The sequence below is a fragment of the Rhopalosiphum maidis genome, chromosome 3 (genome assembly GCF_003676215.2).
Source record: "Rhopalosiphum maidis isolate BTI-1 chromosome 3, ASM367621v3, whole genome shotgun sequence".
Taxonomy (NCBI): Eukaryota; Metazoa; Arthropoda; class Insecta; order Hemiptera; family Aphididae; genus Rhopalosiphum; species Rhopalosiphum maidis.
In genome coordinates this window covers 26,028,874-26,044,686 of record NC_040879.1, presented here as the reverse complement: position 1 = coordinate 26,044,686, position 15,813 = coordinate 26,028,874, and the positions used below count along the sequence as shown (strand labels likewise).

At 29.5% G+C, this 15,813-nt stretch overlaps 1 protein-coding gene across 2 annotated transcripts in view; it reads left to right on the top strand.

The window, feature by feature from the left end:
- The first annotated feature begins 2,546 nt into the window (after positions 1-2,546).
- Positions 2,547-15,813, top strand: part of LOC113556438 (ionotropic receptor 40a) — a 33,148-nt gene continuing 19,881 nt past the window's right edge. Inside the window, exon 1 of one of the 2 annotated variants that reach the window (XM_026961380.1) lies at positions 2,547-2,625. The gene's annotated coding sequence lies outside the window, so the exon portion shown is untranslated. The remainder of the gene's footprint in view (positions 2,626-15,813) is intronic. The other variant, XM_026961381.1, reaches the window with a different exon arrangement.

The following is a 15,813-nucleotide window of genomic DNA, read 5'->3' as shown; positions in this document are numbered from 1 at the left end:
TTACACTGCAGCGTCAATTTAGATTATTTGAAAATCAATATGCTTGCGTAGAATAATATGAAAACAATTTTTTCTAAAGAATACAAAGTTTTATTTATCACGCAGAATGTGGTTATTATTGCGAACGGTGTCAAAATAAAGTTCCAATACCAGTGTTTTATTTCTGTCCTATATGAAACAAAAAAAATCTATATATTTGAACATCAGAACTATTGTGAGTTTACAACTTACATTAGCATTTATTTTTACTATTGCTTTATAATGCGTTGTCCACTCTTACTATCATTATTCACTTGTCATCTATCATTCCATCTGATATTTCGATAATATTATATCATATATTATAACCACTTATTGTATCATATAATATATAATAATTAATCACAAAACCGTGACTATATAGACAAATACTAGATCAATATAATATTATAATTAACGTAAGTTTTTCGATTCCTGCCCACTATATATACATAGTGACTTACGCCTTAGATTTGCTTAATAATTCTGTATAGCTACTGAATATTAATATTATACAAGCGTTAATGAAATTCGACATGAATATCAATTTAAATCATAATTCGTTAAAATACACACTTCACTGTGGTGGGAGATCGAATAGTAGTGCCTATTCCTAGATTTGACTACTAAAACTCGCATGATTTAAACTGTGACATAAATTGATTAATTTGTGGAATTACTCGATTATAGATGTAGCAGAAATAACCGAAAACGCTTACATTTTCCATTCACCTACATTACCTATATCTAATTAAATATAGGATTAATATAGGTTTTCAATAGTTTAAAATACCAACACTAATAGTCTCTAATAAAAAATAGATTATTATCATCAATACTCCATTAAATAGCTAAACTGCTAAACTATGCTCAACAATTAATATTTAAACTTGGAATGCTGGAAATATATACGTACCTATTGCTCAAAATATTTATTCAGTGATACTAAATACTATATAATATACCAAACATCTAGTAAGTCACTGTAAATATTTTAGTTTAAAACACCAGTATCGGTGTATAAGATGGTATTTTAGGTACTATAATTATTATATAGCCATACATTCCTATACGATAATATAACCATGTCTAAAATAATAGTAACTATAACTTAAATATTATTGATTCAATTATTAACAAACTTTAGGCATTTCGTATAATTTTATTTTATCATAAAAAATTATTTTTTGAAATTACATAAAAAAATCCAAAGTTTAGCATAATCGAATAGGTATGTTAACATTTATAATATTATAAGTTATAAAAATAGACTAAATAATATTCTTTAATTTATAAAATATTTTCTAATATCTATTGATCAGCCTTTCGTATTTTTACCCAGACATAAAGCTCCAAAGAAACAATAAAAACATTTTTTAAAGAATTACAACTATATGAAACTCAGAAAAAATTATATTTTACTAAAATAAGTTAAGTTAATAAAAATAATTTAAAGAAGTTTAAAGTTAAATAGTTTTAAATAATTTAGTTAGGTCAATATTTTTCAATATTCGCTTTATTTTCAATTATATATTTATATGATGTTAAAAATAAATTATTTTGATTGTATAATTCATACATGAACGTTGAGTATCGAATGAAACTCATTAATGAGTTAATCACTTTAATGGATTTTATTACATTTTAATTCAATGTTAACCTATCGTATACGATGATAAACAATTCTGAGCGAAGACATTCTATTTGTTGGTAACCATGGTTACAAAACAATTATTTTAATAATAATATATTGGATTTGTGTAAAAAATCCCATTTTTCCTTAATTTTTCATTTATTTTTCCCGATTTAAAAAAAAAAGTACTAGAAATTTTTAATTTTGACCTGTATAAAGTATGAGTAAAATTCAATTTTTTATCCAATACCACCACCAAAGTTAAAATTGAAGCATTTTATCGACTACGTATAACGTATTGTGTACACAGACATAAAAAATAAAACACATATCATTGTAAAATCAATACATAGGTCACTCAGAATCTAAAATTTAATTTTTATTTTCCTTTCCTATTCAATCCCATTAATAATCATTTTATTTATATTTAATACGAAATGGAACTTGAGTTTGCAATGATTAAAGATAACTCGTTAAATATTAAGTTAATATCAATAAAAATCAATCAAATTAAAAATTATAATAAGTTAAACGAGTAAAATTAAACTTAACTTGTTTATGTCCATAATTACATTTCGTCTACAAGTTAAACATAAAATGTCACTTACCAATTATATAATATATATATATATATATTGTACAGAGTAAGCTCATAAAGTTATATAATATGATCAACACCGGAAAACGCAGTCATCCACTTTATATAGGTAAATATACACAATATTGAAGTATACAAACGCATTTGTTTGTATGTTTGTTTGTAACTAACCTATATAATATATTATGTATGTATACTAATGTCAATTGTCGAGTCCTACTGAAAAATTACACTCGCATGCAATACAAATAAAATGGTTCTCCACAGTTAATACTATACAGTTTTCATCGGGTTCGCGTAGGCGCTTGCTGGGTGATTCAGACTCATCGATCTGAGGCAATACACTATAAATTTGTGACCATAATATAGTAGACGGGTTAGTATATTATATTATTATACTTACCGATATATTATTAGTATAGTTATTTAAATTAGTTATCTGTATACAAATATGCCGGCAACGTACAAATTGAAACCAAGTATAATGTATACATGAGCCAGTGTTTTAAATTATTTATCACTTTGATATTGCATAACTATGCCTATATACCACCGTGAATTCTGCGTTTTTTTTAATTATTTATATATTGCTATATAAATTATTATCAATTTGTGGTGACCAATTACCGTAGACCGTATACGAAAATTATTATTGATTTTGATTACAAACAAGAATTCAGGCTACCCTTTTTATTGAAATTAATAATTGATGAAAATGTATAGGTAATAGGTATACCGCAGTACAAACAAAGGAAAATATAAGCCGGTAATAACAGCTGAAAACGTTACCGCATACTATACGTATATACAACAGGTACACATTTTAATTGTTCTGTTTTGAATAATACGAAAAATATTTTTTGGTGCGGTTATAATACCTAACCTGTATATTGTTCGACGAAAAACTTTTCTCCGATCCGCATATTATAATAATAATATTTCAATACCTATCCGCAGTCCTTTCCGTTACACACCAATCGACGGCCGACCGACGATCAATTATACATGGAGTCCGTGCGCAATGTCACCGCGTGCAATAATGTAGAGTTATATTAAGAATCGGATACTGATGGTTTATAATATATATACGACATATATGTGTATGTGTGTGTGTGTGTGAGTGTGTGAGTACATACACGCACAGGGATACGCTATATGGTTTTCGATCGAACTCGACTGAAAGTTTTAGATATCTGCGGGAATACAGTATATTCGGTCATATTGGGGATACAAAACATTTTAACGAATAATTTATAAGGGTGGATACGGCGAATACCTCAAAGTTTGGTTTGCCCTTGTATATATGTACAAATATGTATTGCCGAAGAAAAGAAATGGAAAAAAGAATAGAAATCGGCGCCACGGCGTCCGTGCACGAATATCTACACTGCGAAAACATTGACGATATGATGTTTACAGTGTTTACACGGCACACGATGTACCTATACGTATATTGCGATACCGCTTTTTATTGATACAACAACGCGCGCCGCAACAGTCCGCGACGCGTACAATGTTGTTATTTATTTATATTATATATTCGTCCGAAGCTTTTTCAGTGCGTTCTTTCGTGCCGCTCTAGAGACAAATCGACATCGCGTATATACAATATATTATGCGTAGCACTGCTGTTGTACCCATAACACACTGTTTAGAATTCATTATTTACACGCATATGTATATACATTCATATGTGTGTGTGTGTGTGTTTTTAGCGATGACGAATAGAGGGTGACCTAGCTAGGACTAGACTATGTGTTTGATTGTGGGTGTTCAACACATTGGCTGCAGAGTGTTCTTCGTAAAAAAAAAAAAAAACATTCTTAACCGTCCCTTATGACTGTATATAGTATATAAACTCTCGGGGAACACAAAACCAACTCATTTCACAGCTTCTGAATATCCGTCGTCGACATCGACACCAAAATTTAAAAGAGACAATATAGGTATACAGGTATCATGGTGAATAACCTAATCGAAAAAATAAAATATATGACTGTTAACCCAACATTTGTAAATACCATCATGGTTATACACGGTTAAGCAAATAATCGTTATTAAAATGTCAATGTGAACGTAATTGTATAGACCAATGACCTTGACGCCTTGATGTTGATGCCTTAATTATGGACTCTTCAATAAAAATATATATATATATATGTATCAATAACCGCGGACCGTTGGACTAAACGCGGCTGTTCCGCATTTTAAAATCTGCGAAAAATTCTACGACTATATAATATGTGTATATATATATTAATTTAATAACATAGAATTATAAGGACTGACGAAAGTTCATGGGTTTTTCATATACATACCTTTGTATACACATTTGGCGGGTGCACGCATAATAATATATTATAACGCGTATAATATATGCGCCCACACGAAAACTGGTGTGTGTATTATTGTATTCGTATTCATATATACGGAATAAAAAATTAATCTGAAACAAACACTAAACCGCATCGACCGCATATATATATATGTGTGTGTATAAATTTTTATTGTCCCGTGCGACAGCTTTTCTATACGATGCTCGTGAAAAACGACGATTCTATCTCATCGCATATATAATATATATAATATAATACATTATGTAGCTTCGGTTGACCTAAATTTCGTCTCGTTGTTTCGCACAAACTTGTTTCACTTATGCGCGACTCTATTATTATTATTAATATTATTATAACGCTGCTACACTACTTGCATTAGGTATTGTACCGTGGATACGACATGTCGGGTCTTTTGACCCAGTTGTTCGTCGATAAGTGTACACCGATACATTATTTATCACCAAAAATAAACACAGCCAACGTACATTACCAATTGTTTATGTGCATGTACTGCGCAACGCGATACAATGTATATATAGTTGTTCCGCGGCGGTGAAGTGTTCTTCTATATACGATTTTTTTCCAACGTGAAACATCGAGAGAATAAGTATTTTTTTTTTTTCAATGTTCAAATATTAATTCAAGTGTGAATAATATATTACTGTTTAGTGTATGGTATTGTTTAATATCATGTTTATAGGTATGTGAATAATAATTATTACGCAATATCCAATGCATATAGACTTTTAGTATATACTTATTATATTTATATTATATACGTACTATACAACATATACATTCATAATATACAGACCAAACTCTGCGCATAATGTATGACGCGGAACGCCTTAATTATTTTATTTTCTTTCTGGGAATAAAAAATCGCGTATTGATGTAATATAATTAAGATTAATAATATTGATAAAGGTCGTAAAGTATCAATGAACGTATTTATACGGATATTATTATATTGTGACAGTTCGCAAATATATTAAAACTTTTATCGCACACAATTTCATATATTATTATACGCTTTAGTACTATATACAAGTACACAACAACATTAAAACTTGTATTATGGTATGGTTATGCCACTCATATCAGCTATTACCTATATTACCTTATATATATATGAGGCTCGATTTACATTTCAGGTGTCCCGCTAGCGTTTCAACGTACATTTTAATTATAAAAATATTATAAAACTTATTTAATATAATATATATATATATATACACTCATCTGGGATTATTGTTTTGAAAGGAACCTGTATTGAAAAATGTAAAAAACTTGGACTGACTCTGTGGGGGTCCAAATATTTTTAATCCAGTCTTGTTTAGTTATACCTATATATAAAGGCCAGAATCAATAAATGGTTTAACCGCCGCCAGTTAGGTATGGGTTAATTATTTCGCTCACGAATTTCGTGTTTAAAAATCGCATTGGCGCACCGAATATATATATTATATTCAGTTGTCAGTTGATTGAATTTGAGTAAGTACGCTATGTTGATTCGTCACGGAAATATATTTAAAAAACTTATTTCAATTATTTTGACTTTGCCGGACGGAAAAGTAATTTATTAAGATTAAAATCTATTATAAATATAGTTCGGTGTAAGATACTTCAAATCGATTGCCATTTAAAATAATGCCTACACGTCTGAAAATATTGATGTGTTTTGTAATCATCATAAAATTCGTCTTAAAAATATTTGTATTGTCATCTGTCAGGTGCACATGTCTAAATATATTATGTATATGCATATATAATAAATTGAATACATTAAAGTCTACTTTCAAGTAGCTCGGGATAATAAAAATAAATGAAACAGGACACAGGCCATACTTTGGCACGTGAACTCACAGCCACTCGGGTAGAGCTGTATATTATATTATTATTTTAATTTTTAAAATGACGATGAATCATTCTTTTTGAAAACTATTCCAAACGAAACTCATTTCCTGACGATTCAACCGCACATTTTGTATTAAAAACTTTATAACTCGAAATAAAATATCTCGATTTGCATAATAGTTTTTAATAAAAAGTTGTATTAGGGGATAAATAGAGGGTATTTATAACTCAAACGTATTCCAAGTTTTGATCTCGAAAATCGTTTTATTGAAAAAATGTTTTATTATTATTATTTTGTGTTGTCGAAATCGAAAACGATAGATAATGTGTTTTGACATTTACGCGAAAAAAAATATATAATCGAATCTACAGTGTTGAGACTATATATCACACAAGATTATGTAAATGTGGGATACCTTCAGAATTACTAAAATATGTATAATGAGTTTTATAATATATCTTGTAGATTAGTTTGATTTTTACGAATAGATTATTTTAGCTGACCCAAAGTGTGTGAACCTCAAATATTATGTTTACCATATTTCCGACCGATGATCGACTATATAATTTGAAATGATAGAACACGAAGACAGTTAAAACAAATTAAAGACTTTTCACATAATTTAGTTAATAAACGCATACATGATGTATACATAGGTACCAGCTATATAGCTTATTAAAATACCACAGCATGGTGTCAAGAAAACAATTTGACTCTTTTGAACTGTATTATGACATTGAATTATTATCATTATTATCGTTGTTGTTGTTATTATTTATATTATATATCTCGCCACGCGTATCACTGCGGTGGCGATTAGAGTGGTGTTCAGTTTTTAAATTATTGTATAATATTGACATGTAACCCGGTGAGTGAGGGGGAGGTCTCAAAGCCCCTCGCGGTTTGTTCAGTGTACTTAAAACGTCATACCCCCCTTCACTCCTGGGATTCAATTGGATTTCCGTCCGTGCTATATTATGCATATTATAATAATAATATATTAACTGAAACGACGACCGGATATATAACAGAACTATATACAGTTAAGCCTACTTATATCCTTTATATAATAATAATAATAATATTATCATTACTGGTACTCCGTGGTAGCACACGTAATGGATATACGTATATATGTTGGTAGAGGTCCGGTCCGGCTCTATTATTTTGGGACAGGACCGGATGATAGAAGAAATAAAATTATTTTATATCTGTAGTTTGTACTCGGGCTGGACCTAATGAAAAAATAATAAATATCTTTTCAGCTCTAACTGACCGAGGTTACATAAGTGCCCAGACGGGGCTAACAAATCGCATAAAGAAAAATCCTCGAACTACAGTTCCAGTTTCAATAGCAAGCACCTGTTTCAATCCCAACCAGAAAATAACAGTTTAACATTTACAACTCAAAACTTAATTTATTTTTATCTCTTTAATTAAATAATACGATATGTAAAAAACGGATGGTTTTATGTTTAAGAACATAATTTATTTAAAATAGCTACTTTTTACTGTCCTATAATGTATTAGGTATAGGTACATTTTATGCCGTTCAAATAAAACCTAACGCATTACGTGTTATATTAGTTATAATTTATTCTTTCTAAAAAGTAGCTACTTTATATAGCGATTACAGTTTTTACCATATTATTGTACGGCAATGTGTTGTACCTATCATAGTTGTTCCTATACTGAACACGTAGGAAAAGCTAATGACATTTTTTCTATAAGTCAAGCGAATGGAATAAACAGTATAAAGTAGTCGACCTACAGGAATATAGAAAAGACAAAAATAATCGATCGGGACACGCTTGCCCAGTATGTATATCAGCTATAATACACCTCGCACTGCAATTTAATACAAGAAACGGTACCTAGGTTTTCATGTATATAAAATATAATACCCATAAGCACGATGTGCATACCGCGTGAAGGATAAGCGCCGAGTTAACGTGATATTATATGATGTATATATGAGTGAATTTAGAATTATTATCGTATTATTATAATATATAATATTCCTATTTGCGCAATTGTTATTTATTCGCGTCCAGCAAATTGCGCTTGCACGTACGATTAATATAATAGGTTACCTTTCTATTCTTATTATCATATTATATATATATATATAGGCGAGCATTTTGTCGTTGACGGTGCACTAGGCAATAATAATTACGACAATTACATAAACATATATATATATATATATATGTGTGTGTATATGATAATAATTCCCATTTATACGCACATTCACATATATAATATATATTACTGAATACAATACGAGCAACAATAATAATATTATAACAATATAATCGCCGGTGACGCGCGCAGCGTGTTCAGTGTACGCGCGCGTAATTGCGCCGAACACGCAGACGCACTGATATAATGTACAACAACAATATGTATAATATACTCCGTGCGTATTTATATATATAATATGCGTGTTGTGTGTGTATAAAAGACGCCGGGGACATTATTATTATTATTATTATTATTACTGTGTTATTGTGATACGCGCGTACCGTAGCGTGGCGGATCGAACATTTCCTGTGGTGCCGACGCCGTGCCGCTAAAACGCTCGCCGCAAGTCGCGTCGCCGCACAACCATAGTGGTATAATATAATATGGATACTATAACTGTAACAATGATAATAATATTATGATTATTCAGATTATTATTGTTATTATTATTCGGGTTATTGTCGTTCGTCTGGTGCGGGGTAGTGATCATCGCCGGGGACGGAAAAGAAGAAGGTTCTAAATTTTAAATAAAAAAATAATCAATTCTATTTTCAATTTATTGACGATCTGCGGTACGTTCGTATATACGTACGCCGACTCTTAAGGTCCAGACGCGCGATATTATAATAATAATTATAATATTTTAATGAATATACCAGTCGGCTCATCGGAGATTTCGTGTTGTTCGTCTGACCGCGTCTGTCGCGCGACATAAAAAAAAAAAATAATAATAACAATCGCTCGAGGAAATATTCAATTGTCTGCAACGATGCAACGACGCACCCATGTGGTAAAATTAAGGGGATAGGGTCGCCGAGCTTTTATATTGTATTTTAACAATTCACCCCCTTCTTCTTGTAAACAACACACACACCCCGTATATTTAAACGCGCGAGTATTATATACAACATATATACGTATATACGCGTATATTTACTATATACATAGAGGAACGTGGGTGTGCGCGAAAACCAAAACAAACGTCGAGTTTCGTTTTATTAATATTATTACTATTATTATTATTATTATTATTATTATTATCTTTTTTTCCCCTGTGTATATAAACACAACCACTGCAGTGTACGGGCGTAAAATATCTACATGCATAATATATCATAATTGATTTAACACGAAACTGTTTGATTAAAAACTTTAATATCGTTTTATAACCACGTGCATTGTATGTATACCATGTATGATATAATATATTTATGCCTCAAACATACATATATTATACGCATTTTCCGACCAGCACAGTGTGTCAGAACTCGTGTTTACATAATAATATTTCAACGGTATAACGTGCATAACTAATGCGATTTGTGATTATTTTTCAAAGTTACTGAAACTTGGTATTTTAATCGTAAAATATAATATAATATGTTAAATTATATTCTAATTATACCTATTTACTTGATAATTTCAATGGTCGCAATTTTTTTTCTATATTTATTATGCCACCGTGCAGCAATCAAGTTATTCTGGGTTTTTCAGACTCTAAGTGAACCGAAAAATCTATTGACTTTACAATGACGAATGTGTGTGTGTGTGTGTGTGTGTATTATTTTGTGTATCTGAAGATGCCTTAAGGTTAACCAATAACCAATAACTTCAAGGGTTGTCTCTAGTAGCCAATTTGATTTAACTGGTACTTAGGAGGAACACAGTAAAAAATCTCTTTACTTTTCTTAATAACCAATGAAAACTGAAATACACTGAAATATTTTCATAACGTCGATTTTTGATAAATATCTGTATTAGAATTTTCCAGATCTAAAATAATTGTCGAAATATTTAGATTTTTTTTAAATTTTTTCATTAAATATTTTTTTTAATTCTATGTGAGTTACCTACCTTTAATCGTTTTTAACCACGCTGATGGCTTTTCAAAAATAACTTGAATTACATTGATAATGAAAATAAATATACTAAAATCACATTATTTTTAAAAGCATCACTGGGATTTTTCAAATTGCGATTAACTACGAAATTACCATACGCCCAACGCCCAACTTATCAGACATCAGTACATTACCTAACACTAACACACTATTCACACGCGATTACATATTTTTTTTAGTAAAGAAAAAAAAGGTGAAGTTGCTCTACTATATACCTATTATTAAAGTAATTATGATACAATTTTTTTAAATTTTTGAAAACATTATTGTTATTTATTTGTATATTTTCATATATTGTTTCAAAATATTCCACACGAGAGTATATCATACATTCATACATAGTAATATAGGAATAATCCATAATATATTTTTGCAACGGAATTCATTGTAACATTTATCACTGAAAGCAAACCTCGTTGTTTCGTTTAATTATATGGATTATATGACATTTAATAATATATTATACATTATTGTTATACGTATATTAAATCCCGTATAACATAATGTAATCCACGAGTACAGGGATGGGATCTAGATAACTAGATATAGGGCCGCCGGGAAACCAGGATTTCGCGAGTGGGCACTCTTGCTTAAATATATTATATCAATGAACAGTTGCCCTTGTACGTATGTCGTCCCTGACTTATTGACAGTTACTGATTACTTTTGTTTATTCCCCCGAGAGAAACCATTGAATTTCGATATATTACACAAGAACTACTGTGCTAGGTACCTAGGTAGGTACTTATCGCATTGGTCATTAATGGGATACTACTATAAACCTCAATGTGACATTATATAGTAATATAATCGTATGAGGTTTGTTCGATGTCCATATTGTTATCACTTATCATATACATAATATAAATACCATGTCACATGATTACGAGTTAAATCATACTATAATCAGTATTACACTAATGCATTAGTCGTGAGCCGTTGATTACAGTGTTCAAAGCTTTCGTTTTTATTTTCACTACTGTATACTTCGAAATCTAATAGATTACAATGTATAGATATATGAATTTTTATACCTGAATGGCTGGCCTACATATTAATATATTATGTTCGCAGTTTGCCAGCTTGCACTTAACAACCAACGATTAGCGTGAAGAGTATAGAATATTGTGTATTTTTATTTTTCCGTAAACTACATAAGCAACTTTACATATATTTTTGTACCGTTTTAAACTAAAGCACATGATTTTTATAAATAAAATATAAAACTTAAAAATAAAAAACTTTAGAGTGATTAATAAAATATTTTAGTTACGATTATTAAAACCAATTTTTAAGTGTTAATTTGCAAATTATCTAAAACTAAGTTCACTGTTTTCTATTCAGACATTTTGTTTTACTATTATTAACTGTAGTGGTCGAAGTAGAGGGATACTCCATCCCATAATTTATTTTCATTGGCATATTTCATCCCCTATATTTTGTTTTCTTTAAGTACGGTACCCCCACTCTTATGGCAATAAATATTATACTAGGCGATTCACTAAACGCATTATGTTCCAGAGATTATTTCAAAAGTTTGGTTAATGATACACAACGCATTTTAAGCTTAGTTAAAAAATAAAAAACCGTCATGTATTGGGTTCAAATTTTGATTTTTGAATAGAAATTTGTATTATTTGAATTACAAATCTTATAGAAATTATTTTTTTTTTTGTTAATTTATATTTACATATCATATAATATGTAAGATATATTGCATCTAATGACAAATATAATAATTAATAATCTAAAAAATGAAATTGTTCTTTTTATAAATTTCTAAGTCTTGCATATATCAAATAACTTTTTTTTTAAATATTTTCGATGACACTTTAAGTAGACTGTTCTCAATATTGTGAATATATTTACCCCGAAATATTATAAATCTATGTTCTCATTATTACCAATTTCACATTACTATAGAATTAGGATTTTAATTTAAATTGTTAGCTTTATGTTTATTGTATTCATGATACTTGAGTTATAAATAATTTATATATGTAATAAAATATATAATTTATTATTTTCTTAATGAAATTAATTAAACATAACATATAGGCTATAGTACGCCAAATTTTATGATACTTTTTATCTTAACGTACCTAACTTCAGGATATCTATAACAGTAACAAATTTTGTTGTATACCTTTATTAAACTACATTATATATTAAATGAATAAATATATACTTACCTATACCACTTATAATAATTAATAAATTAATTGAGGCTATTTAGGTATAAAACTTACACAAAATAGATTAAATTTAATGATTCATTTGAAAAGTTTTCACATTATACCTACTTGTTTGTATACCATTATACCTGCCGGTATTAGTTTTCAATTATATACGTAAATACTAATAGAATTGTATACATATCTATCAAAATAGGAAATACCGAATATCTATCTAAATCTTTTTTGACTTATTTAAAAAATGTTGATTGTAACAGTTAAACAGTTATAAATTAGAGAATAATGAAATTACAACTTAATGTGATTTTTGCTGTTGAATAGCATTTACTAATTTTTCGACTTCCACATCAAAATTACTTATGGATACTCTAAGCATATGGTGGAGATACCGAGATGGTCATCTGTGTAATTGGTGTGGGTTTTTAATTTGTTTTCATGTAAGAAACAGCCTGCTCGCACACATATGTGGATGCAAATATACAATCATATTTTGCAGCTATATTTTTACTTTTTAAAAATGATTATGTAAGTTCAGTGTAATAATTTAAAGGTGATTGTTTAAATGTGTTTATAAGAATATTTTGGGACTGGAAATTTATTATTCCATTTATTTTCATTTAAAGCTCAACAAGAACTGCAACTTCAACTTCAATATTATATTATTTAAATGGATTGGTGAATAATTTAAAATATTGTGAAAATCGTTTAAAATCTCGAAAGCGATTATTAAATTCGTAATGAAATCTTGAAATAGATTTAACAAATTTAAATGATGAAAATGAAAATGTTGACAATTCAAAAAGATTTTTACAAGCAGAAAAATGTGTTAGTTGATTTTTTCAAGATGAGTCTCAACTATACTTCAAAAGATTTATTTAATATATGAGACCATATATAATATATCAGAAATAAGTTAATTTTTGCCTTTTAGTTTTATATTAAATTCATTCACATACTTCAATATGTCAATAAAAAACGCCCGTTTAGAAATCCAAACTTCATTTTTAAGCATGGAAATATCTTCTCATTTTTCTTTCAAAAATCGTATACCTCTTGACGTAATATAAGACCGATAAACAATGAATAAAATACAATTCAATCATTAAATTATTATTTATAGATATAAAATGTATAGATTTAAGGAAATATTTTAAAATATTTAATTTAATTGTCATTTTGAAGCGAGCCGTATTAAATTGTTTAAACCAGATACCGACCACTGACCACTGATTTAAACAATGATGTTCATCAATATTATCAATCAAGTATTCAAGTAATTACATTGAAGACGAATCGGAGATTTCAAAATAGTAATCGCAAGTTCTCATCATATCCAAATCATAATATATAAATTGTTTATATTTAAATTACAAGCATCTATCAATAATATAGTTATTTATTTGCGTCTATATTTTAAAATTGATGAATACGAAAAATAGGCGTAATAAATATTCGTTACGGAATTCAAAATCATTATTTTATATAATATATTTTAATGATATCCTTTATTATAATAATTTGTATAGTCTATATATGCATACATCATGTGGTTGTGTATAATGCCGACAAGAGTGAATTGATTTGGCAGATATCGACGTCGAGCGTATCTGTATAGGTAGGTGTATATATATATATATATAATATGTATACACTAGGCGCATGTATTGATGTATGCATAATATTAAATCGTATAATGCATGAAAATAATATAATATGTATATGTACGTTTTCGAACCATAATACTATTCTATATAATACATTACATATATATCTATACAATATATATAATATTATATACCTATATTATTGTGGTCTGTTGTGGAGGGCACGCGCGTTCGTTCGATACAATCGTCATTATCGTTATTTCCCTTCGTTTTAATTATAAATCGTACGCCCGCGGCAACGACTGTGGTATGGAGAAAAAGTTTTTTTTTCTAAATATTTTTTATAGCCTTTATTGTGTTTATCGCGTCTAAACTCTGTATGGAAAAAAAACATTCCACGTACCACTCTATAAACGCTAGGCGCATATACATATAAATATATTATTGAAACAAAACGATAACTGGGCATATGCATGTGTGTACGTACGTATACCTATTCGTTGGCTTCGTATACCTCCACAATGAAACTTCTATGCGAGCTACAATATTATTATAATTATTATTACGTTGCGTCAGCCGCGCGGCGTTCATTTCTGTTCACGGTAATAATTATCGCGCAGAAAACCTGCAGCCACGCCCAAACCCCGATTAGTAGAGTTAAGGAAAGGTAAAAAAAAACACCACTTTAATCGACAAACCCCAAAAACAACCGCATCGCCATCGACTGTTTTTTTCTTCGTACACACACACACTCACACACAGAAATCAAACTATATTTATTTTTGTTTAATTTTATTTCTTTGTTTTTATTCTCTCCGAGTGCGGTGTAATATAATTACACATCCGTGGGACGTACCTGCCTATACCATGCGGCCATCCATAACCCATCAGCACTGCAGACCTCTCAGCCAGGACTTTATACATATTATATGTCTGTGTGTGTGCGTATATATAAATATGTGACGCGCAGCAACCGGCAATCATTTTAATCGTTTTTTAATCCCGCCGCCCGTATATACATCATACATACCTACGACCATTCGGCGGTCTGTCTCCTAATTAGTAATTACACAACATTAAACATCACAGTCCACGTACATGCACAACTATATACGCACTAGCGGTCGCCGAAACGTTTTACAGCGTTGTTTTATTATTATTATTATTATTATTATTGTTATTCTCATTAGATTTTTTTCACGTGTATAAAAGTACATAGATTAAAGGTGGTACGAGTGTGGATGCTTCGGGAGACCACATCGCTTATATATGTATAGGTGTACAAGAAAATCGTATTCAGATGCTGCACCCAGCAATTAGTGTATTATGACGCTGTACCTATCTATGTATAATATATATATATATTATAACGGCTTCAGAAGCCATTTTACTATAAGACACTCGAGCCATATGTGAGGTATACGAT